Raw genomic sequence first — 27,228 nt, forward strand, 5'->3', positions numbered from 1 at the left:
AAAGGAAAATCTGACTGTATTCGGATCATTAGATTGTTTCTATTCTGATCTATAAACATGACCATATATTCTATATTTTGTAGGTGAACTAAATTTTTTTAAGCGTTATTTTGAATATATAATTTTTGCCTTCTTCTCTGATTTTAGAACCCAATGTCTGGTAAGATACAGTTCCATGCTGCTGTGATTATTTATATCTCCCCTATAAGGTTATAATCCCCATATGTACAAGATCTTGAATAATCATCTCCTGACTACCTAACATGGTTCTTCTATAGGTTGGGACTTGAAACCCAGTAGTCAGATGAAGGAATGAGAAGGACTTACAATGGTGACAGTCGATGCCCCAAAAGAGGCAATTTGGGGACCAGAAGACAGAACTGTCCTTTATCGTTTCATACAGTTTCTGTTTTGAAGGAAACTTCTAAAACCTCACTATATTCAGAACAGAAACTGAATGGCATTTTTGCATATAACTCAGACTCCAAGAACAGGAACCTCCATGTGCCTGCAGTCGGAAACAAGAAAGCAGGAAAGAGAAAGGTGATAGGGCTTCTCATGCCTTGAATAGAAAATCTTTGATTTGAACCTACTCTCTAAAATTTAAATCATTCAAAGGAAAAAAAAAAGTCACTCAGTATGAATTCAGGAAGTTTCCAGTGTGCATTTTAGGAGACAAGACATTTGTCATTATCTATCATTTCAGATAACTTTATAAGCAAAGTATTAACATTCTTATGTCAGTATTTTCAGAGCAGCTTGAAGTTTATGGATTTTTCTATGATGTTGGATGATTAATTTCATTGTTGAATCTAGTAAAGAGTCTAAGCCATATAGCATAATGCCAGGAGTTGGCATCCATAAGGCAATCTTCTTTTGTTTGTTAGTTATCTTTGTTGAATAACCTCATGAAAATATAACTTAATAAAAAGCCCAATTCAAGGATCCTTTGGCTTATTACAATTTGTAATTGGTTACATTTGTTTCCTTGATTCTTCTCTACATCTTTATGAAACGGTCAGAACCATAAGGGCAGTAACCATGACTGGGTAGGCTGTTTCCTACTGCATCCCCAGCACCCAGGATAATACCCTCCACAGAATAGGGGTCCAGTAACAATTTTTTGACTTAATAGACTGATAGACCAGAACTACCCAGGTCAGGTGATTTGATTTCAACACAGAGGTTTGCCTGGAGATTTAGCCTCTGAGGACTCTGTCATCCTAAGAACCAAAGGGATAGGAACATTACGTAGATAGTTTGACACAAAACAGGAAGAGCTATAAAAATAAGCCAAAACAATTTGTTAATTTATTCAAACCAGATTCTATAATTCTGGTCCAAATGTATAAATTTCCAACATGTATATATTTTATTTCCAATCATTTTTTTTGTTTGAACGACGTCTCTTCTTATACTCTAATTGGCTGAGAGTATGTGAGAATGTTGAAGATTGACCATAGAGAGAAGATTCTGAGATTAGTAGGAAGACCTGGCAATAATTCCAAGACTAAAATTTAAGGAGAAAAGGCATCTTAATTCCTCAGATGATAATAGTAACCAGTCACAAAGACTGGAAAAATTCTTTGGAAGTTCTGCTTACTTTTTTTTTCCTTAGTGAAGCTCAAATTTTGTTGCTGTCAATAGTGACAAAAGTGTTATATAGTGATTCTGAAGATTTGAGCATGTGTGGTGTCAGTTGCAAATGATAAATCATTATATGGAGAGCACCATATACCTAAAAGCACACAATATAATAATATTTGCTACAGAGATGAGTCATGGGAAGGAAAGCCTTTGTAGCTCAGTTTGTTACCCCTCTCCCTTGGGGATGCCCAAGAAGAGCTGAGAGAGAAAAAAGAAATCAATACCCAACAAAGACTCCTTGTAAACATGCTAGTCAGACCTCCTAATGGTATTTAGTAGCAAAGAGATAATGAGAGTCCTTCCTGTGGAATCTTTCTAGCTGTCTATATCCAGTCTGCCTAGGTTGTTTTAGCAAACAAATGAGGAACTTATGGGTTTCTGGGATATGACCCATTGGAAATTGTTAGGTCAGCTATATAATTATCCATATATCAGAGGGAGTCATTTGATAACTGCATGTATCACTTACGGATCTCAAGCATTAAATCTGGACGAGATCACATCCTAACGTTGCATGGAAGGACCCTGGGGGCTGACTAGTCATTGCAGACATTTCCATGCATTGCCTCTGTCTTCACTTGTGTCATGCAAGTTATTAGTAAAGTTTGATACTCAATAAGATCTCTGCTTCTTTGAGTCTGATATGACAATCTGGCTTGTTGTGCTATCTCAGGTCTGGAAATAAATTTAAATGGATAACGGGCACTTTTACAGCTAACAAACGGATTCGGTAGAAAGTAAATTTAACATTTCTTTCTCAATGGTAGGCTGTACGTACTCATTTAAAGAGCACTGGGCTGTCAGTAATTCTTTTTTATTTTGCTTTAGAATAAATTTTATTTTACTTGGAATGTCTAAAGTTTCTCTCATATTAAAAAAATGCTGTACGAGAGAAACTGTCTTATGGGATTCAGAATACTTTGACTAGTCTAGATAAACAGGCTACAGGAACTAAGGGAATTTTAAATGGATTATTATATTTACATTGAACATAATTTATTTTCCAAAAATAATTTCATGTCTATTAGTAACATCCAAGACTTAATCAGGGATCAAAGACAAAACCTACTAATTAAAAGGTTTACATGTGGGAAGTAATACTGGACTGTCCTTAGGAATAGTAAATGGATGTAAACCTAATTTTTTTTTTTTTACTTTTTCTTCAAGGTTTTATGAATAGTTTATTATCTGGAAAATGCAGTGAATAAGGTAATAAAAGTACCTTATTACCTTGATAAGTGGAACTCTTTGGGAGCTAAGAAGACTGTCTTAATGCAAGAAAATCTAAAGAGAAAGAACAGCGTTCCTTCGCAGTAACCTAAAGCAAATGCCTGTGGCTGTTAGAAGTAAAATATTTATTAAGCTGATGAAAACCAAGTTCAGAGACTTGCTACTTCTCTTCTCTCTGATCCCAACTTCATCCCAAAGCTGAACTGGCCTTCGACAGGATACTTGGCTCTTCCTTGATAATTCTGGGCATCAGAGCCCAAGCTAGAGCTTAAGGTAAGGAAATCAGTTGGAATGTCCCTCACTGCCTAGCGTGTGGAGTCTTATGTGCTTCCTGGAACTAAAGGAGAGAGAGGAACACTATCAATACGTTTCTAGAAGATTAATTTGTACTAAGAGGAGTAAAATAGTTATCAGATGTCCCAATTTCCCAAAGAAACAGACTTGCAGCTGATGTTAAAAGAATTAAATTTCTTCATTACAACTATATTTTGCCTTTGTAACCAGTTGTGTAATCAGATTGATGAACCTGAACGACTATGTGTCCTGAAGTCTCATAGAGAATTTTGTTCCTCATCTAGGTTTAACTCACTTTTCAATTTTACTTTGTTCCATGCTAAGAAACTAGGAGAGATATGTATATAAACTTTCCATTTCTTTTAGTGACAATTTCCTCCTTCCTAGTTGTTTTAAGCTAATCTATCTTTCCAGAATTCCGGGTGTTTTTTCTTAAATAAAACTTTCTTAAAATTATTAAATATGCCCTCCAAATAGGAAGCTTGAAGGCAATGAGCCTTTTACATCTATGCCACCTGCCACCTTTCATTTCTAATTTACCACATGTTAGTAAGTTGGCTTTTGATCGTTTACAGTATTTATGTGACTGAATTCAGTCTTTGGTGTTTTGGGTATAATTATTAAAATCCAGGCTCAGATTTTTATCTGAAGGTTTAAAGGAACTGAAGAAAATACAGAAACCATGAAGAAAATACAAAAAGAGAAAAATAAGAACAGAAAATTTAAATCTTGCAATGTTGAAAGAAGAAGGGCCATATGCACTATTATTCTGTGCTAATTCATGCTCTGGTTTTCCGTTCTATTTATATTGAGAGAGATCAAAATTAAGGTACAAATGGAATGTCTCGGGATTCAAATGAGCCTTCTTAGGACAAGCCATGAGAAGCCAAGTAGGACTGAAATGACATGGAGTTGCTACAGAGAAGGCAGTGAAGCCTTCAGTCTTTGAAACTAAACAACATCTGAATGTAAATTTCCTTCTGCCTACAAATTCGTTTCTTTGGTTAATTTAAGGAAATGTCTTATTCAGAAATAAGTACTCTTTAAAATGGAGGAAAAAGAAAAGAAAAAGAAAGGAAAGTAAGGAAGAATGCAGTCACTTGTCTGGAAAAGTCAGGCAAGCAGTAAATCAAGACTGGAAGTAAGAGTAAAGAAATATTTGGACAAGGGACTGGTGATGGGCCACTCCAAAACAGTTGACAGAATTATGAGTCACTTGGCAATTTGCAGCATGTGGGACATAGGTCTCTAATGTTCTCTTTCTTATACACATTCACAAATATCAAAACAAAAAATTGTGTGACAGATGCTTCCCCTGGTCTCAAAGTTAATACATAAGTGGACTCTGAGGTTATTCAACCAGAGGGCTTACAAACTTACTTTCATGACACAGCTACCTGACTATTTAGATAACCATCTTCCTTCCTTCATGTCTAACAGACTTATTTGAATATTCTGGAACTTTGAAGTTCTTTTGCTAATCCAGAGATGAATCCAGAATCCATTTTACATTTTCATTTAGTTCTTATGTGGAAGCTAATGCTCTGTAAACCTAAATAACAGGCCTGTGTAAACCAGCAGCAGTTAAACTATTACCTCCATGAACTGCTCAAGTAGTTCTCATGAAGAGAGGAAACAGATTCCTGAAAACAATATGAGATCATGACAATAGGCTGCAAAGACTCCACAGGACATGACAGTCTGCAAACAACATCTGATAGCCCTCTTCAAAATACAACATTTTGCCTCCCTTCACTTAAAATGTCTTTCACAACACTTTGCATCACATTGAAGAGATTTATTACAACTGGACTTGCAACGTAATTAATTGGGAGCATAGGTTAGTGTAAGGAAGTAGATTTTATTTTTTTTTTTATTTTTATTTTTTTAAAAGATTTTATTTATTTATTCATGAGAGATACACACACACACACAGAGAGAGAGAGAGGCAGAGACACAGGTAGAGGAGAAGCAGGCCCCATGCGGGGAGCCTGACGTGGGACTCGATCCCAGGTCTCCAGGATCACACCCTGGGCTGAAGGCGGCGCTAAACCGCTGAGCCACCTGGGCTGCCCAGGAAGTAGATTTTAAATAAGATGTATGTTTCCATTCTGGCTCTATCTCTGACAACCATATAGTGTTGAGCAGGTTAATGACTCCTTTGAACCTTAGGTTCATTATCAATAAAATAGGAGAGAACAATAGCTAACTAACAGGTTTGTTGTGGTAATTAAATAAGGAAATTTTTTCAAAAGAACAAACAAACAAAAAAACAGTACCTAGAATATAACTGATACCCAATAAATGTAACTGGCTAGAACAATTCCTTCCTATTTCATTTAGATTTAAGACATGGCTTGTTCACCTGTGTATCTTATCAACATAGAGTATGCTACCTTGAAAGTGATTAATAAATTAAATATAAGATGAAAGAATTGACTATGCATAATAGCTCTGCAGAGTTTAAGTACCAAACATATCCCTATCCATAGACATTGTCTACCTACCTAGAAAATGACTCTTCTAAAAGAAAAACTGGTAAGGGGTTAATGTGAAATCCAGTTACTTCTGATAACATATGGGTTGTACTTAAAATTCGTAAGAAGAATGACTAAAAATTCTGTTGATTTGGGAAAAATGATAAAAATTTGGAAAAAACCCAAATTAGGGTCAAATTTCTTATAATGTACAAATACACCTATCAGTTGTTGCAAAGATCTAAGTTTAAGAATATAGTTATTAAGGTATTAGAAAAAAATACAGGCTTTTAAAAATAGATTGGGATAAGCAACTTTTTAAGAAAATTAACTCAAAATCCCAAAGGAAAAATGTAAAAGATTTAATGACACAGCCATTAAAACTTCTGTATAGGGAAGGATAATACAGGAAAAGTTGAAAGAAAACTGACAGGCTGGGCCAGCATGATGGCAACACATAACAACTAATTAGTATGGCTTATACAGAAAGAGTTTCTACAACCAGCAGGAAAAAGGCAGATGATGGAAAAAAGAGCAATGATGCAAGCAGATGATTCCCACAAAAGTAAATATACAACTATGGCTGATAATCTCATAAAAGAAATGCAGATTATTTAACTAAGAGAGTAAAAGATATATACAATGGAAACTGTAAGACAGTGATAAAATAAGTTGAAAAAAACACAAATAAATGGACATATATTTGTGTTCATGGACTGGAAGCATTAAGATGTTAAAATGTTCATATACCCAAAGTAACTTATCTACAGATTCAGTACAATCCCTATTGAGATTCCATGGCATTTTTTACAAAAATAGGGGGAAAAATCCTAAATTTCATATAGAACAACAAAAGACCATGAATAGTCAAGATAATTTTGGAAAAAAGAACAAAGTTGAAGGTATCATACTTCCTGATTTGAAACTATATACAAAAACCTATACTAATAAAAGCAGTAGAGTATTTGCCTAGAACAGACACATATATCAATGCAACAGAGTAGAGCCCAATTAATTTACAACAAAGGAGTCAAGAATATACAATAGGGGAAAGGATAGTCTCTTCACAAATGGTGTTGGGAAAACTGGATAGCCATAAGTAGAAGAATGAAATTGGACCCATATCTTATGTAACTCAAAATGGATTTAAAACTTGATCATAAGACATGAAACCATAAAATTCATAGAGGAAAATAGAAAAGTTTAGCTCCTTGACCCTTGACATTGGTCTTGGCAATCACTTTTTTGATTTGACACCAAAAGGAAAGGCACCAAAAGCAAAAATAAACAGGTGGAAGTACATCAAATTGAAAAGATTCTGCACAGCAAAAGAAACAATCAACAAATGAAAAGGCAAGCTATGGAGCTGGGGAAAAAGTTGCAAATCACATATTTGATAAAAGGTAATACCCAAAATATACAAGGAACTCATACAAATCAATAACAAAAAAAAAGAAACAACCCAATTTAAAAAGGGGCAAAGGATGTGAATAAACATTTTTACAAAGAACACAAATATATGGTCAATAACTACATGAAAGGTGCTCAATGTCATTAATCATCAGGAAAAAGCAAATCAAAACCTTAATGAGGTATCACTTCATATCTACCAGAATGCCTGTGATAAAAAAACAAGAGATAACAAAACCTAGCAAAGATCTGGAGAGAAGAAGTCCCTTGTAATTGTTGATGGAAATGAAAACTAGGACAGTCGCTATGCAAAACAGTATGGAGGTTTCTCAAGAATTTAAAATTAGAACTACCATATGATCCAGTGAACCCAATCCTTGGTGTATATCCACAGAAAACAAAATCATTATCTCCAACAGACATCTGTATTCCCATATTGGAATAAATATAAATCTAAATAAACAAATGGATTGGAAACACCTTAAATGTTCATTGGCAGATAAGTAGATAATGAAAAACGTAATATATATACACAATGGAATATTAGCCTTAAAAAAGTACATCTGCTATTTGCAATAGCATGGATGAAAGTGGAGGACATTATGTTAAGCGACATAAGCCAGTGAAGGACGAATATTGCATGATATCATTTATCTGTGGGATTAAAAATAGTTGAACTCATAAAAAGAGGGATTGGAAAAGTGATTTGCAAGACTGAGGAGGTGGGGGAATTAGGAAGAAGTTGGTAAAAGTGTGCAAACTTCCACTTGTAAGGTGAATAACATCTGAGGATCTACTGTATAACATGGTGTCTGTAGTTGATAACACTGTATTATATAATCGAATCTCGTTAAGAAAGTAGAACTTATTTTTTTTTACCACAAACAAAGTTAAATATGTGAGGTGATGGATGTGTTAATTAATTCAATGAATTTATTTCACAAAATATATTTGCATGTCAAAAATCTCACATACTTTGAATATCTTAGAATTTTGTCAGTTATACCTTCATAAAGTTGAAAAAAGAAATGCAAATTAAGAAATGCAAATTAAAATAATTTTTTTTTTTGCTGATAATATTGGAATTGAAAAAAAAATCAATATATGCAGCATTGTCAATGGTCAGGGAAAACAGTTCTAAAATCACTTTTGGCAGAAGTATATATCAGCACAATTTTGGGGGTGTGTTCTAAAATGTTAAATGTATTACCTTATAACCCAGCAGTATAGCTCTAGGAATTTATATTCAAATAAGAAAACAAATGTGGAAAAACCTTTAAAGGATGTATAATGCAGCAGCAGTAAACTTTTAGAAACAGTATAATTAATCATGTGAGGGATGGCCACATGGATTGTGGTACATCTATAAAAGGAGATATAAATCTTTATGTAACTAGCCATGATAAATATTATTTGGAGAAAAAGAGAAAGGGAGAGGGAGAGAACAATGATAAACATAAATATGCTTATGAGAGAAAAAGGTAGAAAGTGGTATCAATTTGAGAGGCTCTGATTTAGTTCCTTTCTTTACCAAAGATCACATGAAAACCCACCTAGAAATCTAATGGAAAATTCCTGTCTTTGGAGTAATAAAAACTAGTGACCAGATGGAGTTACCGTAAAAGGTTAATTCCTAAAAAAACAACTTTCTGCCAACAGTTATAAGACTAATTTCTTATGGAAAGTATTCCTTTCTAGAAGCATCTCATCAATATTGGAAGAATGAGGAATTATTCAAAAACAGTTTCTTCTTAAAAGTTGACCTTAAGGATTACTTTTAAAATCTGTTTTTAATGGTGATTAGCTTACCCACGTCTCAATCTTTCGTCAGTGTTCTTAGACCATGATGAACTTTGGCACTGTGATGAAACATCAGCCATCCTAATCTTCTGTACCCAAGAATACAGACCACATGGAGCCAAGTGTCTTTTTGGGTGACTTCACTAAAGACTTCCAAAGCTGAGATCGTTGAAAGATTGCTATTATTCATATATCACATTGCTATTAAAACAGGAGCATACCAAATAGTAACTCTGCATGCTTTGCTAGCACTCCCTTAGTAAAAATATGCTTTTATAACAGGAAAAAAAAAGCTACCCTCAGAAAAGGTATTCATTTGCATTACAAAGACTGCCAGAAAAACTATGTATAGACAGGGTTTTTTTTAAAGCTCACTGTTTTAGAACTACAAGCTCACCTCTATGTGAAAACCATATTTCAGAACAAATTCTTGATCCGATAATCATCTTTTAAAATTGGACTTTGCCTTTGAGTGTCATGTTCGTGGAGTTAATAGTGCCCTGAGTAATAATACAGTGCTGGAGGCTGTGTTTGCTAAGCTGTCCCCAAAGGAGTTGGGAAGTTGAAAAACCAAAGGTATTACAGAAGTGACTCCTTCAGGTGAGTGGATTCTAAACAATCAAGCCTACAAAATCTATTCTCTCCCACCATATACACTTTACCCAGAACTGGCTGCCTAATCTGGAGGGCCCAGTGCAAAATGAAAATTTGAGGCTCTCTGTTCAAATGTACAAGAATTTCAAGATGGTGGCAGCAAATCATTGAACTGACTGTGGGGCCCTTCCAAGCAAAGGCCCTGTGGCTGCACATATTTATCACCATGAAGCTGGTCCCGACTTTAACTGTAATGCTATTTATTGTCTGCTATTATATTAATGCTGATGGCCTTTTAAAAGCAAAAGCAAAATACAGCAAAAATATGTGGAATGTGACAAATCACCAACGAATAGATCTCTCTGTATTTTTTCTCCAAATTTACCTCATGTCCAACTCACCTATGGAGATACAGCTTAGGGAGTCTCCCCAGCAATTCTCATTACTCAGATGAATCTAAGCTGCCAGCAGAGTTAGGTTTTCTGCCTAAGGTCACAACTCAGCAACCTTTTTTTTCTTTATTCCATCCAATACCTGTATAGGCACCATTTAGAGCTCACAATCCTCTCTTTCATATAAAGATTTTGAGGAACACTTATAATTGAATAGATCATTGCAGATGGAGCTCATGTCTCACGGTCTATTACCTGGCTTTTTTGCGTGTGCCTCAACAATGCTTTCATTTATTTTTAACTTAATATGAAAATTTCTAAGCATACCAAAAGTGGAAAATAGAGTCCACGTAGATCTATCGCTAAGCCTCAAAACTATTACTTCGCTGTTTTTGTTTTGTTTATTTCTATCTGTTCCCTATGCCCCTCCTTCCTTTGGCTGAGATGCTTTCGATCAAATTCCAAATATCAAGTAGTTTACCCACAAATACTTCAGTTTACACTATTTCTTCTCTTCTATCATGCAACACATTATTGCTCCCACTAAAATTAGTAAATGATTCTTATGATCACCTGACACCTAGTCCATATTCAAATTTCCCCTGTCATCTAGAAATGTATGTTCCTTTTAAAAAAGATTTTATTGGGATCCCTGGGTGGCGCAGCAGTTTAGCGCCTGCCTTTGGCCCAGGGCGCGATCCTGGAGACCCGGGATCGAATCCCACGTCGGGCTCCTGGTGCATGGAGCCTGCTTCTCCCTCTGCCTGTGTCTCTGCCTCTCTCTCTCTCTCACTGTGTGCCTATCATAAATAAAAAATAAAAAAAAAAATAAAAAAGATTTTATTTATTTATTCATGGGAGACAGAGAGAGAGAGAGAGGCAGAGACACAGGCAGAGGGACAAGCAGGCTCCATGCAGGGAGCCCTAACTGGGACTCAATCCCAGGTCTCCAGGATCACGCCCTGGGCTGAAGGTGGAGCTAAACCGCTGAGCCACCCGGGCTGCCCTAGAAATGTATGTTTATGGTTTGCTTGAATCAGGATCCCCAAATGTCCCAAGCATTATATCTGGTTTTTAATATCATTTGTTTATTTTTGAAAAAATCTTTTATTTATTTATTTATTTATTTATTTATTTATTATTATTATTTTATTTATTTATTTATTTGAGGGAGAGAGAGACAATGAGAGAATGAGAGCAGGGGGAGGGGCAGAGGGAGAAAATCTTAAGCAGACTCTGAGGTGAATGCACAGCCCGACAAGGGGCTCGATCTCACCACCCTGAGATCATGACCTGAGTGGGAACCAGGACTCCAACCCTTAACTGACTGAGCCACCCAGGCACCCCCCTCATTTATTTCTTCAAAGCAATAACAGCACTCTATCCTTAGCTTTTTTGTCTTTTTTCTTTGACTTATTGAAGGAACTGCAACAATTAATGTGGTTCAAGTCTCTGCCATTTGACACTTGCCTGATCGCTTCTGGTGGATTAGCTTGATTCTCTAGGCCCTGTATTTCCTGCAAACTGCACTTTAAATCCTCCCAGCTCCCTCAGAAGTGGTCCTCTCTACCTGACACTGCATAATCATGGCACAACATGAAGTCTGAGTGACACATCGGTGAGGCTAAGATAGCTCAGGGAGTGTCACCCTGACCCCACCACCCCCATTTCCCATCAAATCCACACTAAGGTTTACCATTTGCTGATGACCGGAATGGCCAGTTTTACTAGGGGTTGCATATGTGACCTGCTTCAATCGGCTGTAGCCATTCTTGTTTTTTTTTTTTTTTTTTTTTGCCATTCTATTTTTTGAGGTTGAAATTGTATCATCTTTTTGTCTGCAGGAGCTCTTTAAGCTGGCTTCTAGGTCCCTTTGAAGGGACATCATTAGCCTCTGTGTTGTACTGAGAGTCCATCCCCTGGGCTTGGGTGATGTGTATTGCTGCCAGTGGTTTCAGGCCTTTTCAGTGAACACAGATGGACACACTCAGGTTTAAAATAGTAAGAGAAAATGAAATGTTTACATTGATACTACGCTATCAGTCCTTTTAAAAGTTTTCTTTATTGATACTAATAGTCTGAATTTTATTTTTAGATTGTCTTCAAAATTTTAATTATTTTTTATTTTTATTTTTATTTTTTAGAGGGGAAGGGGTAGAGGGCAAGAGAGAATCTCAAGTAGACTCCCCTCTGACAGTGGAGCCCAACACACTGAGGGGCTCAATCTCAACCCGGAGATTGTGACCTGAGCTGAGATCAAGAGTCGCTCAACTAACTGAGCCTCCCAGGAGCCCCTCAAAGTATGAATTATCGGTCAGATAAGACCATTTCTGTTTTGACTTCTAATTCATCCCTTAGTTCAGACCAGATTTATGTACCTCTCTGTTATGCAAACTTTAGGTTGTCAGGGTCCTAGAATCTCTCCAGAGGGTTTAGAGATCTTCATCCCTTTTGCATAGGAGAGAGGATGAATGCCATGGAGAGGACTTTTCGCCTCCATTACAAATTATTTCTAATGCTTCTCAACTTATTTCCTGTCTTAAAATCTAATTTTTAAATTTAAAAAAATTTCACCGTCATCGGTGAATGGTGATTAGCTCATCAACTTTTCCAGTTCTAATGACTCTCACAGTTCATTTACATAATTTATTTTCATTGTATCCACCACCATTGAATCACTGTTGATTCAGCCTGCATGTAATTTTTAGTACACGAGAAAGTCTCCGCAATCGTCCAGTGCTTCAGAACTGAGATGAATCCGCACTGTCTGAGGGTCTCAGAGAGCATTTCACACCAACCCATACAGTTGCATGGGAATCACACACTGTTTCTAGTGACAGGTAGAGTCCCAGCATTAGTTTCAGTCTATTAGAAAAGCTACCTGAGAAGGACTCCAAGGAGCCTGCCTTGTCTAACTTGATTATGCCAGTCTCTTCTTCTGATGGGTAATCGGCTTTTAAATTCAGTTCAAAATAGAAATAAATTAGAGACCAGGTTCAAATCACAGAAGAGTGAGCTGCCCTCTCTATATAATGGATCGTGTATCTAGAGAACAAGTCTATCCTAACCCGTCAAGATTGGTATATCACAGAGAAGAAAATATGATCACCTTTATTCAGGAAACACTATGTTTATCTTAGTAGCCAGAAGAGAAATTGGCCCATGTGAATCAAGGCTGGACAGCAGGATGTGAGTAGAGTGAATTCTGTTTTTATAAAAAGAGGAGGGAGGTTTCCCTTTATCTGTTATTCCACGCCATGCCCTCCAACTGTTTTCCCTGATACAAAAACACCAGTAGAGAAAAGCACTATTCAAAATAATGTGGTATTTAAACTCTTGAAATTGGGAGGAAAATCCTGGCAGATGTTTTGATCCCGGGAAATGTAACGTCTATAAAGGCACGGTTCATTGTGCTATGATCACATCTGGAATTGGACTGCTATGAAAACCAACCCGGCGACTGATTTAATTACAAAGCAGCCTGCCACAACTTCAAATCTCTACTTTTCAAAACCCAGATGGACATTTTGAGATCATTTCCCACCCCCCCCCCTCTCATTTTCTTGAGCTTCCAGATGAATTGTCTGCCTCATGCAATTACGGAAGGCCCCCTCCTATACACATCACACACAGGGGCACACCCTACGGACCAGCCTCCCAGCTGATTGAATGATTGGCTCCATTTTCACAGAAGAATCAGGAATAGGACCAAACACTGCCTGTCACAATTAAGCTGGCTCATCTGTCATCATAACTTCTGGTGGGAGTGCTCCTTCCCCGTCTTTGCACATCCTCTATAATCTAGAGGGGGAAAAAAGGTTCAAGGGGAATACTTTGATGATTATCTTTCAGGAAAAGACAAAGTACAGGTTTTCTTTGGGCAGAACAAATTATTACACATTCTGAAAATATCCTATGTTACATGAGTTGATAATGTGCTGCTTCCTTTAGTTAAAAAGGAAGTCAATGTTAAAAAGGCTAAAAGGAAGTCAAATCTGGGTCAAAGAAACATACTCTACAGAATGCCTTCTGGTGTTGAGCAGACTCATTAAGTCAGATGAGTAATTCCACCGAAGCCACCGTGATCCTCATTAAGCATCCACAGCCCAGCATGTTTGGGGCTGGGGACAATGTGTTGCTCCTCAGAATAAGCTGTGGCCAGATTCAGATCCACCACATCCAACCCCCTCCCCTCAACGTGTACCTTTATTTAACCTCCAGGCCTTGATTTGGTCCTTTGAGTAAATGGGAATAATACCATCCTAATGCTCAAATGTGGAGATTAAATGAGATAATGCAGGTAACTCCCAGATACACTGCCTGGTACAATGTAGGCTTTCAAGGGAGGTATTCCTTCTAGTATTTTCATAGTAAAATGAAAAGGAAAACATGTTAGAAAAATACCTGGGTTTTGGCCTGTGATCATTTTGGGCTTAGTATATATTTGGAAACTTCATGAACTTTATTAAGAAATCAAGATTCATCTAGAAATTACAGAGCACAAGACGGACAGCTGGTGTTTGCACATATTCTATCCATGTTTATCCTGGCTTCTGACAGTGGTGCAGAGGGATCATGACTGCCTCTCATGATTCAAACTCAACAGTTGTGGCAATGAATTCACAGTTGTGAATATGAATTCCCATATTCTCTGATAAATACCTAATCAAACATTTATCCAAAACTTTTTTTAAATAATAAATTTATTTTTTATTGGTGTTCAATTTGCCAACATACAGAATAACACCCAGTGCTCGTCCCGTCAAGTGCCCACCTCAGTGCCCGCCACCCAGTCACCCCCACCCCCGCCGTCCTCCCCTTCCACCACCCCTTATCCAAAACTTTAAGAAATTTTTTTGAGCATAGATAAACTATCAAGGTCATGGATTTTATATAATTTTAAAGACACGTTCCCTTTAGTGTTTTTTTTTTTTTTACCAAATTTGCTTTTTTCAGATTTTAAGTGCAGAATCAGCCACCACACTCCTTCACCCCAACTATGAATAAATAGTCTAACAATGTATTTTAAGATTTTGTTAGAACAAACAAACTAGTAACTAACTAAATAAGTATGTTTCCTCTACGTCAAAAGTCTCATTCTTTATATTACAGGTACAGGAATGTAAAAGGGTTTCAATCTAAAGTGGAATTGGAGGACATGAAATAGAAAATCTCATGCATGCACCCTCAGAAGAATGCATCTAAGAGCTAAGAGACCGATTTCCCATAAATGCCTAACTTATCGAAGACAGACTTATCTCTACCAATGCATCTCCACCAAGAATCTCTCCCCATCCTCAAACCAGTGAACATACTGCTTGCACTCTGGCTGGACTTCCCTGCCTTTGCATTCCGTGCCCATAAATACAGCCAGCCCCAAACCCTCAATAGACTCATCTGTGGTTTGGTATAACATGCATTTTCTAAATTGCAATTCCTCTGCTATTCCTGAATATGCACAATTTCTGACAATATGCCCTTGCCTCAGTTTAGTTTACTTCTTTACTTAGCTCGACAAGAGCTTTCAGAGAATGTTTTTACAAACGGAGAGTGGTACCTGAGAGATCATGAGTCTTGCCCAAGGTCACATAGCCAATTATGGCAGAATTTCTAGCTTTTTGATTTTACAGTCTGGAATCTTCTAGTTGTTTTAGTCTAATCTTATTGATGGTTTCTTTTTCCCTTGATCATTTTAGCTGGTAGCAGTCACCTGACCCGTACGCTAGGGATTAGCAGACTCTGTTCTCGAACTACTGGGCTACATGGCTTTGGGCAGGTCACCTAGAAAGTACAGGACTTGCTAAAGAAGTTCTTGCATAATCAGATTAAAAAAATAAATGGTATCATAACTCTGTGTGATCATATAGATAGCAATACTCTTGCAGAAAATTTGAGCCAAAGAGAAAAACATGAAGAAAGCAAAAATCACCCAATGGTCTCTGACTAAGAGGAAATCACAATGCATGTTTTGGTTAACGTCATTTTGGATCGCTATGCAGACACACACATACATATATGCCTCATTTGTGCTACTTAATCACTTGCTCATGTCAACAATTTAATCTATATTTTTCCACTTAATAAAAATCATAAAAATTATAATAACTAGGACATGGTAAGCTCTTCCAGTGGAAAATCTGACTTAATGCTTAGATGCTTAATGCTTCTTAATGGAAAAGAACTTCTACAGATATGAATCACAGATAAGCTATTTGCTCACGGGCACAAAGTTGTTACTGTTTAGGGCTGAAGTAGAACAAGAACTCAATATGGACGATACTGACTCAAGATACTCCTTCATAATGACTGCAGTGGACCCACTAAATAAATATCCACGGTTATTTTAAATTAATACTGGTGGGTATGAGTACTTAGATTCAATATTTCTGATGCTTTTATAACCTTACTGATGATCATCAAGCATAATTTTGTGCATTTGATCAAATACCTTCTTGGCTAGATTTCCAAATATAGAATTTCTATGTTAAAGGGCGCACATCTTCAATTTTGATATATATTGCCAGGTTGAAAACTACAGTTTTATGGAATAGTCATTTCCCTATATCCTCAACAACAGTGAGTGCTGTCCATGCTACAATGAGCAGAGCTTTCCTTCATTAACACAAACTCTCTCCTTTGGCTTTGTAGCTCAGAATTTAAAACATACATTTTGCTGTGGGTTATAGGCTTGTTCTCTAAAATTTAATACATGCTTATTAAGTGATTTTAATGATAGGTACTGTAAGGAAACAAGAATGCTTGCTTCTTAAACCTCATAATTTAATTCAAAAAAAATATTCACCATCAGTACTAAAGATCATCTCACCATGTTGCTGGTAAAAAGAGTAATATTCTGTGTAGAAATATCACAACAGAGACCAAGAATTTTTATATGTTCATATTGCACCACTTAGTAATTCCACTAGAATTCAGTCTTGGGGAAATGACAAGAGATATGGTCCCCAAATGTTATCAGAATGTTATCTATGAAAATAAAACAGAAAACTTAAGCTTGAAAAACAGACATAGATCACTGACTAGAGTACATCCACTCAATGCGCTATTACTTGGCCATTTAAAACTTTTGTAATTGTAGATGAGTTTAGTCATGTGCCCAAGTATTTTCTATGTTTTACACAAAAATGCAATGTTGATGTGGAGTAATTTCGATTAGTACACGTGTGTGCTGTTCGCATAAAGCACAAAGGAAATTGCCCCACATGTTATTAGCGGTTATAGTTTTCATTTTCTCCCTCTGACTTCTGTGATTCATCTCCCCCACTCCAATGTGCTACGATCAGTTGTATTTGTTTTCTATAAAGGCAAATAAATAAACAAAAGTCCTTCTTGGAAATTTACCTTTGTCCGATTACTTATTGATCCATACCCCAGAATCTGGAAAGCTCCACGTAATCCTCCTATCCTGTCAGCCCTATAAACCACTTGGATGACTTCATCTTCTCCCAAATCCTTCCTGACTTGCACCTTGAATCATCACCATCTCTCCTGGGAGTCTGGAGGAAATGTTCTTCCTTGCTGCTCTTTCCTGGTTTCAATACGTCCAGCACTTCTTCCTTTGGGGAAGGATCATCCCCATTCCCCTCATAATCTTGCGGAAATGTTAATCAGGTGGGCCTGTGTGCGGTGCCACAGAAGATCCCATTCCCTGGACCCAGCGATTAGTCTGGGAAGAGGCACAGGACCCCATCAGAGGTGGGCTCTGAGTCCCAGGGAGGCGTGCCAGGAATAAGCTTGCCAGCAGAAAGCAGCATGAAGCCAAGAAAGGCAAAGGACAACCGAGAGGAGAGACCAGCATTCCAGATGATAACTTGTGAGTCCTCAAATCCACCTTTGCCCCAAGCTAGTGCAAGTCTGAGGACTTCTTAATCACATGGGCTCCCAAGTTGCTTTTTCCCTTTGAGCAGGTTTGAGTTGTAATTCAGTTACTGATCTCCCAGAATTTAACAAAGGATACAACCAAATGGTGGCGTCTTTAGATTCGCTAAGGCACATGCTCAGAAAAGAACAACAATTCTAACTCAGATTCAGTAAGTTTCTTACATGACTTTTACCTTGCAGTGACTTAGACTCTATTTTATGTATCCTTACTTTTGAAACACATTTTAATGTACAACTTAACCCGTATCCCTATTAAACATCACTAGGTTCAGTGCTCTAGCGAGTTTCTTCTTAGCCTGTTGTGAAGGTCATTTACATTTATATCTCCATCCTTCCCACACACCTTGATTCAATCTGCAAAATTAATGAGAATGTTCTTTTTTATCATGCAAATCATTCCATGTGATTATTGCTCTTGAATGGGAAAGGATTCAGCAGGGGTGCCTGCTATGTGAATGACTGGCAACCGCTGAAGCTCCAGTTTGGTGTTCTTCCATTCTGGGGATGCGTCTGGCCAGTCCAGGGCCCCACAAGCAAGATAAACTTTATCTCAGAATGGGCAGGGTGGGTCAACAAGTAATTAATTGCTCTCAAGGAAATCTTCTTAAAGCCACTGTAGATTTCAAGTTGTCCCCAGACTGATTAGAAAAGGGACATAATACTGTAATTAAATTGTCAATCACAAACGACATAAATTTGTATGGAGATTCAGTTCTGCAAGAGAACTTGGAGCATCTTTGAGGTGGAATCACTAAAACTTGGAACCCTGAAAAGCTTGTGGTTTCAAATATAGAAAGAAAGAAGAAAAAAGAGAAAGAAGACCGAGGAGCTGTCAGTGTGATGTCATTGAGAGGGAAAAGGAAGGAAGGATCAGGGTTTTAGAATAATGACCCAAACGGAGGAGCAAGGAAGACATGATACGAAGGTGGGAGATTCCCAGATGGGCTAATCAGGGTGTAAAAACCATCTCAGAGGAACTGAGGGAGATTATGTATTTCTGGTGCAGACCGGAGGTTTGTCAGTGAAATACTGTGGCTAGACTCCATAGGATGCTACCTTAATCAAGGCTCAGTTCTAAGTAAATAGGACACTTAAAACCAAACTCAGAAGTGATCCTCTGTTATGGAATGTACGAGAACTTTCTCCATGGAGGCTCTACTTATATCCCTTTATGTGATCAGCTAGGGCTTGGCAATGAAGCTAAGGGGAATTGGCCAAAAAAAAAAAAAAAAAAAAAGAAAGAAAAAAGAAAACACACACACATGTACATGCACACACATACACAGTGATGGGAGACTAAAATACGATGGGCTTAGAAGCATCTCATGATCACAGTGTGTTGTTTTCAGAGTATTGTAAAATTGTGCACTTGGAACACATCTGATCTACCAATCACTCATAAAACTGAGACTCCATCACCCTTAATAAGATACGTCTGTTTTGGGCAGACTTTTGGTTAGGCGGCCAGGTGGCTAGGACAGTAAAGATGGGAAAGGAACAGTTGGTCCCAACTGTCCTCCGTGGAGAGCTCCTGCCTACATTCTTTCCTTTGTGGCGAGCAAAGTTTCCCAGAAGAAGCAAGGTGAGAAAAGGAGGAATGCTTTGTGCGTGGAGACTGTGGGAGAACCGGAATGAGTTTTTGAACTCTGAACGAGGAAGGAAGGGGTGGGGTGGCAGGCTGGGGAGGCTTCATTTTTCATGACCTATAAATATCCCTCTCTGGTTTCAGCAGAAGATGGGTGAGATCAGCTTGCCCAACTGTGCGGCATCTGTGGGACTCATTTGATCCTTTGTGAGATATTTATTGACGACCTATATCTAAGAGGTTCAAGCAATAAAACATTGGGTTTTACTGTTTGGTTATTCTGTGTTCAAGTCCTGCACTGGTTTAGTAGATGGTCAGTTTGGTAGCATTCGTGCAGTCGAACAAGCACAGGGTGGGGGCCAGATAATTTTTCTTGACGATTTCAGACTACCTTCTGCTCTATACCCAAGTTCCAATCATTGTCATGACTAGAGAGATAAGAAGAGTTTGTTATCCCCTCACGGGAAGATCAGGTAAAGGGGAGACAGGCACTTGATCGATGTCATTACACATAGAAACTCGTACATTCGATCCTGCGTGCTTCTATTCTCCATCCCCGAGAACAGGAGTGATTTCTTCATTATCATTTTCTTTGTATAAAACAATTTATATGGATTACCCCCATGAAAGAGAAGTCCTTTGAATAATATACCATTCTTACCTGCACGTCCGAAACTATTGATTTTAAAGATTTCTGCACTTAGAAACTATAAAACAGATATACTTGAAGATGGGAAATGATTTTAATAATTCCAGTTCAGTAGAAAAGAAGAGCTGTGCTGATGAATACTCTTGAATTTATTCCTTGCGTCTCCTTGACCTGCTTTACATTAAAGATGTATGCAGAAGAGTCTTAATGTCGCTAGTGTTAGCATGTTTGAAAAAAAAAGCTTTCTTTTTCTTTTTATCGAATAGCACTGACTTCATCATAATCACACTTCTCCATTAGTTACAAAGAAATACACTCTGGATGTTTGAAATTAAGACCTGAATGGAAATCACTTTACATTTCTATGTTCAGACATCTTGTAATTGGAATAAAGCAACACACACCACGGAATTTCAACAAAGGAGAATTCAATCTTCTGTTAAAGATGTTCTTGATTGGGGTCTGTTGATGGGTGACAGTGGCTTGTGGGTTGAAGTTTTCTCTTTTAACATATTCAAAATCATGTCTGATCAATGCATTGATAGTGAAGTTCACATTTTAACATGAGTATTCTTTGAAAGTATGCTACATAATTGAACTGGAGATGAAGATTGCCTTCTCTGAAATGGCAAGAATATATCAGGTTCAGCTTTTAGCTGGGAGCTAATGATGAACATCGCAGCACCTTACCTTTGTCGAGCTCTTTTATGTCTCACAACAGCTTTGTAAGCACCATTAGGCTTCATTTGATTTAGTCACAGCGAGGCAGAGTGACTTGAGCAATTGATTTACTTAAACTGCAATTTCACTGCAGAAGGAAAATTAGAACCCAGATATCCCAATTCTCAGTCCAAGGTCTTTGAATGCTCACATAATGCTCCTTTTCCCCTCTTTCAGAAGTGTTTTTATGTTAATTTGTAAAGGATGCCGTTCACCTAAAGACTTGAGCTGGGTGCGCCCTTCTTGCAGCAAATTGTTACTGGTCTTTTATTTTTCTGATTTTCTTAGAAGTTTGCTAGGGAAAGGGGCAGAACATTTCTTGTCCTCTGACATCTTCAACAGTTAGCTCAGCCTAACAGCATGAAGGAGAGCTCTGCATATGCTTTAAAAATGAGCTGCTGGTATATAAGACAGGATAATAGCAATAATGCTATTATTTCTAGAAGTTCAGACTGTGTTTCTGTATTAACAAATATATAGTTGATGGTTAAGTCAACGGAAAAGTCGTATTTAATAATCATATCAAAGATTCTGCTTATTGCATTAATTAAAAAAATGTTTTTAGTTTTTAAAAGGGGGAGATAGCAGGGATTTCACATTTCTTGGAAAAAAATTGTTCATCTACCTAAAAATTTCCCAACCCCACTAAAGTTCTTGCAACATCATGCAGCCTGTGATATCACCACTCATCATCAATATTGCTGCTATGCTAAGAATATTTAACTCTGTGCTAAGTTTTTTACAGGTATTATCCTACTTAACATTCACAACCATCTTTTGAGTTAGACACTAATACTACTTCCTTTTACAAAGAATAGAAAATGAGAGGTAGAGGGATGATTCCAGAACTTGGCCAAAGTCACACAGGTATTACAAGACAGACTTGGGCACTAGTGGAAGATCTTTCAGACTCCATGGTCCTAACCAATTCTCTGCTCAATAGCAGCCACCAGCATGCTGAAGACAGGAGAAGAGAGCGGAGAAGGCAGGATGTAGATAAAACTAAGTATTGAAGAAATGACTGGAGCTGAAAAGCACCTTGGTAACATAACAGGAAGGAGGGATTGGCATTGGGCTAAATGGAAAGAATGAAAGCCTGAGTAAAGGCAGCAGGAATAAAGTAGAAGCCAAAAAACTAGAGTTTGGTGACTACTTGGATAAGTGGGGTAAGAGAATTTGCATCCATATGACCCAGAGTTTTAAAGCTTTGGTACCTGGGGAAAAAAGTGATTCCCTTAAGTGAGAGAAGGCATGAGTCTGGGAGGGGGTGCAGGGAAGCAAGTATTGGGATATCCAGCCTTGTAGCCTTGCCCCAGTGCTTCCCACCAGCTCTACATTTGGTATGACTCTGAGCGCCTGAACAAAGTTGAGCTTGTCTGTAATTTAAGGACCTTTATTTCTACTCAATGATAGTCTAATGAACTAATCCCTATCAGCTTCCCTCTGCCAGCCCATATTCACTTTTTAGAAGAGATTTCTGATGTAGAGGTTTTGTTCTCCAAAAGAGTAACTACCATAGAGGGATCTCATCATGCCCAGGTCACAGAAGATCTACTAGGGGCTGGCAGGTCCTTGGGTTACTCTCACAGTACAGCAGCTAACTATACTATTGGCTCTGGCCTTCATGTGTGTTTAAAAATATATGAGATGGAGAGCACATTAAGTTTGCAATTTTTTTTTTAGTATATTCTGATGATAAATTTTATTACAGAAACATCTGACAGGCAGCATTGACTTTTAATGTGAAGTGAAAATGGAATTCTCACAGGAACACATACTGTCCAGGTTTTCTTCCCAATTTTCAGCTTCTCAAGGCTTCTGACTGTTTGGGGATCATAGCTAGGATGGCTTGCTCTGAAATAAATCCATGAAATTCACTAGTGTATTAAAGCCTATTAGAGAGCCTTTCCCTTCTCTCACTCTATCTTTGAAAAAGCTGTGCATTTGTTTTATATAAATATACTTTATTTCTGAGAATGGGCAAAGTCACAGAGAAGGATTGCTTTAAGACATATTTTCAGGGACAGCGAGAAAAGTTACAGGAAATTCTTAACTTGTGTATTCAACTCGAATACCCAGAATCCTGCTCTACTTGAGCAAAGTCTTATTCAAAGCCTGATTCTTGTTTCAAAATAGGATGTGCATTCTGGGAATTTACAGTTATGTTAAAGAGAGGAGTACTGGAGAGAAAAGGAAAGAATGAAATGCCTCCTTTGGTACATATGCAGACAACATATGCTCTGATGCTTGCCACATCCTGTGGAAACACTGCAGACAGATTCCAAATGAGCAAGAAAGAAGAAGTCAAGAATTAACAAGCAGCTAGGAGACTCTATGGTGAATCATTATTCAAAGAGTAAGTGCACTTGACTATTAAAATAATGACAAGATGTTCCAAAGAAAGAGAACTGTAGACCAATTTTTTCATTTGAGTGTGTTTTCAAACACCTACTATGAGCTGGTACAGTGATAAGTATCTTGGATGACGTAAAGATAAAACTCATACTGTTTGCCTTCCAGACAACACTAATATGAAACAGAATAGGAAAAGCACCGTAGGGAGATTTAAGCAGAGGGCTGTGATGAGCACGAAAGGGTGAAGAGATTAACTTAGACTAATATCAATTAGCTCTAAGAATACAAGACTGTTTTTTTGGAGAGGATAACTTTAACCATAAGACTGTTCATTACTGGGGATCCCTGGGTGGCTCAGTGGTTTAGCGCCTGCCTTCGGCCCAGGGCGTGATCCTGGAGTCCCGGGATCGAGTTCCACGTCAGGCTCCCTGCATGGAGCCTGCTTCTCCCTCTGCCTGTGTCTCTGCCTCTCTCTGTCTCTGTGTCTTTCATGAATAAATAAATAAAATCTTAAAAAAAAAAAAAGACTGTTCATTACTTGAAAGAGTCAAACACTTGGCCATTAGGAGCTCACTGTTGGTATTATGTCAATCCTGTAGTTTTATTTTATTGTTACAGTGTATACCTTAATACAGAAGCTCACAAACCATGAGTTAAGAGTTTCATAAGAAAGGATTGTATATTAATTTCTGGTTAAACACTTGTTTCAACAGATTCAGCAAGTTTCAAATATTCTATTTCTATATTATGGAAAATTATTTGTTCTCTGTGTCAGGATAGAAGATGACTTTGAATTTAGCATCCCTTCCAGATCTCATTTAAGCAAAAGAGAAAATCACAGATTAAACTGCAATCCAGCAGCTAACTTTCTCATGCATGACCTGCTGTCCTCATCATTATATTCCTGATGATTTGAGCCTTAGTGATGAGGTAGGTTTTGTGAAGCCAATGTCTGAAATGACACCCAGATTTCTTGCCTGTACATGAAGGACAGCTTGAGGTCCATCGTAGCAGATACTGCCATGGTTAATGTTGTGAACACCCAGATTCCTTCACATCCCTTGTAACCAGCTCTGAAAATCTCAACCCAAAATCTTTTAGTCAGTTTGGGCTTCGGTATCAGAATACTACAACATTCTCACAGTTCTGGAGCCTAAAAGTCCAAGATCAAGGAACTGGAAGATTCAGTGTCTGGTGTCCTCCTAGTTCACAGACAGCTCCTTCTTGCTGTGGTCTCACATGGCATAAAAAGACTAGGGACATCCCAGAAGCCTGTTTTATAAGGCCACTAATCCCATTCACAAGTGCTCTACCCTTATGACCTACTCGCTTCCAAAGGCCCACCTCCAAATACACATTGGGGTTACATTCCAACATACAAATTTTTGGGAGACACAGACATTCAATCAATAGCATCATGGAGCACTTTCAATGACTGCCAACAATGGTACACTCTTGACTATCCTCTGCCTACTGGAGCTTCCAAGGATCAGAAGTACCTGGAGGCTGACGTCTTCCACATAGCTTAGTAATCAATGACTGTTGGGTGTGGGAGAATGATAGACATGTTCTGACATCTCTGGTTGAAACAGCTCTATCTCATTCCAGAGGTCCCCTGCAGGATTGACTAAGGTCTACCCACTGATCTCAAAGACTTTTGACCAAGATCTCCCCTTTTCTTGGCTTCCACCTCTTTCCTGCTGTGCTTCCTGGTGTCCTTACATTGCTTCCCTTAATAAGCCTCTTGCCCACAAATCCTCACCTCATAATTGACTTCTGGGTAATCTTACTCAATAAAACAAAACCAGTTTCATTATTTAATAATATGTTTGACATTTGACTTCCAAAAATAACTTATGAGAGTTGCTTCTGATATTTTCCCCTAAGTTCATAGAGTTTACTTGTCTACACAAACAATGAACTACAAGTTTCTATTCATAAGGCCCATATGGGTATACCCCCTATGGAAACAGTACTGAGGTTCCTCAAAAAAGTAGACAGAGCTATCATGTGATCCAGCAATTCCACTTCTAGGTATATATCCAGAGGAGATAAAATGACTATCTCAAAGACATAGTTGCATTACTGTGTTCACTGCAGCATTACCCACAATAGCTCAGAAAGGGAAACCTTCTTACTGTCCATCATCCATCGATGGGTGAAGGGATAAGGAAGATGTGGTATGTACATAATGGAGTATTAATCAGCCATGAGAAAGAAAGAAATCCTGGCATTTGCAACAATGTGGATGAAGCCTGCCAGGCATTATGCTAAGTGAAACAATTCAGGTAGAGGAAGACAAATACTGTATGATCTCACTTACATGTGGAATCTAAAAATGTCTACTCATAGAACAGAATGCTGGTTGCCAGAGGCTGAAGAAAGGGGGGATGTCAAAGGGTACAAGCTTTCAGGTATAAGATAAATAAGTTCCAGGCATCTAATGTACAGCATGACTACAGTTAACGATACTGTATCGTATACTTGAAAGTTGCCATAAAATGGAGCTTTAACTTTCTTGCCACAACATTACCAGCAAAATGGTAATTATATGAGGTGAATAATGTGTAAGTAGCCTTATTATGGTAAACATTTCACAATATATATTCGAAGCAAATCATCACTTTGTACACAAACATACACAATGCTATATGTCGATTTTATTTCAATAAAGCTGGAAAAAATAAAAATGAAAAATAAAACCTATCCAGGACTGCCTGAAGCTTATCTTTATCAGTATAGCAATTTATTCTTTACATAGAAAAGCTCACAGAATTCACTGTATTACCCCTTTCAGATCTCTTATAAACCTATTTAATAAAGCTATTTCTAGCAGCAAGCCTCAGTGGGTCTGTGGGTCAGGGAATGAGGTGTGACAGGGGTGAGGCATTGCTGTACAAATATTTTCCTCCACTTAAACATCTATTTTTACTATTTTTGGTTTGTTCCAAAGAACAATATTAAAAAATCGGTCTTCAGGTTGAAATTTAATAAAACATTTAAAATTCTAAATTAAAAAAAAAAAGCTTGCTTCACACATCATAACCTTACAAAGATTGCGAAAACCCTTCCACATGGCCAGAATAGAATGAGAACCACTTTTACCTACAAAGCACCATCTCACATAGGAGCTAACCTAATTAATCTATTTCTCTGACCCACAGTGGGCAGTGGGACTAAAATAAACTTGAAGCCAGCTCTCTGTAGATGCCTGGAGGAAGGGAAAATGCCCACCCCACCTCTCAAGCTATGTGATCCGGTGCAGTCACAGCTGCCTGAGCCTCCAGAGTTGTGGGGCAGAGAGAGCCATGACTACGTGAAGGATGGCCAGCCTTGGGCAACACGGAGGACTGAGCAAACACAGAGCTATGACCTTGGGAAATGAAGCCATAGCAACTGGATGGAAGTAGCCCAGAAGAGAGAGGAATTGAGATGGTTGCAAATGCCGGGACCTCATAGGTCTGTCCCTTCCCGATAGAGAAGCTCTGCATGACAGTCCAGAAAAGCAACAAGGAAGCCTGGGCTTCCCTTCTCTGGCTCTCCATGCTAAGACCCCCATACTTGCATCATGTGCTGTGTGCAGCACAAAGTTTTCACTGCCTACCTGCTGCCACAATCCCAAACTTTAAATTAAAGAATGAATGAATGAATGAATGAATGAATGTCAGACTCTATCCCAAACCATTAGACCCACTAATCCAACAAAAATACCCACCAAATATTCTTATTTAAGTTTCATGGCTGATGGGGCCAAGATTTGCAATTTCCATCAAAAGAAACCCACTGTTTTTATTCCACATGTTAACAACTTGTATCATATCTTTGCACTTGCTTTTGATGAGAAAAAGGCTTTGAGGAAACTTGATACCTGAAGGAAAACTGAGAAGGGATGGGACTTGCCCCCAAGGAGAAGGAAAGGGCATAGATATTAATGGTAACATCTACGTGCTCACGCACACACACAAACACACACACACACAAACAATGATAATAAAAGCACTTGGATTTCCAGTGGTTTGCAGTTTTGTCTTGAAGATCTTCTTTCCCCATCACAATAGCCCCATGAAGTCAGGAGAGGAAGGGCTCTTACACTTTTTACAAAAACAGGGAAAGGTTTAGAGTGAAGAAGTGACGTATCTGAAGAATAGCAGCTGCAATTGAAAGCAAGCCGAACTT

The 27,228-nt window shown here is 38.0% G+C and overlaps 1 protein-coding gene and 1 long non-coding RNA gene across 2 annotated transcripts in view; one reads left to right on the forward strand and one right to left on the reverse strand.

Annotated features, from left to right (window-relative positions):
• LOC111090209 overlaps positions 1–15,533 on the forward strand; it is a 34,606-nt gene extending 19,073 nt beyond the window's left edge. The window contains exons 3-4 of the long non-coding RNA XR_005371185.1: positions 2,815–3,150; positions 14,957–15,533. This is a non-coding gene — a long non-coding RNA (uncharacterized LOC111090209). The remainder of the gene's footprint in view (positions 1–2,814; positions 3,151–14,956) is intronic.
• CNTNAP2 (contactin associated protein 2) overlaps positions 1–27,228 on the reverse strand; it is a 2,034,882-nt gene that overhangs the window by 558,506 nt on the left and 1,449,148 nt on the right. The window lies entirely within an intron of this gene.

The sequence above is a fragment of the Canis lupus genome, chromosome 16 (assembly GCF_011100685.1).
Source record: "Canis lupus familiaris isolate Mischka breed German Shepherd chromosome 16, alternate assembly UU_Cfam_GSD_1.0, whole genome shotgun sequence".
Lineage (NCBI taxonomy): Eukaryota > Metazoa > Chordata > Mammalia > Carnivora > Canidae > Canis > Canis lupus.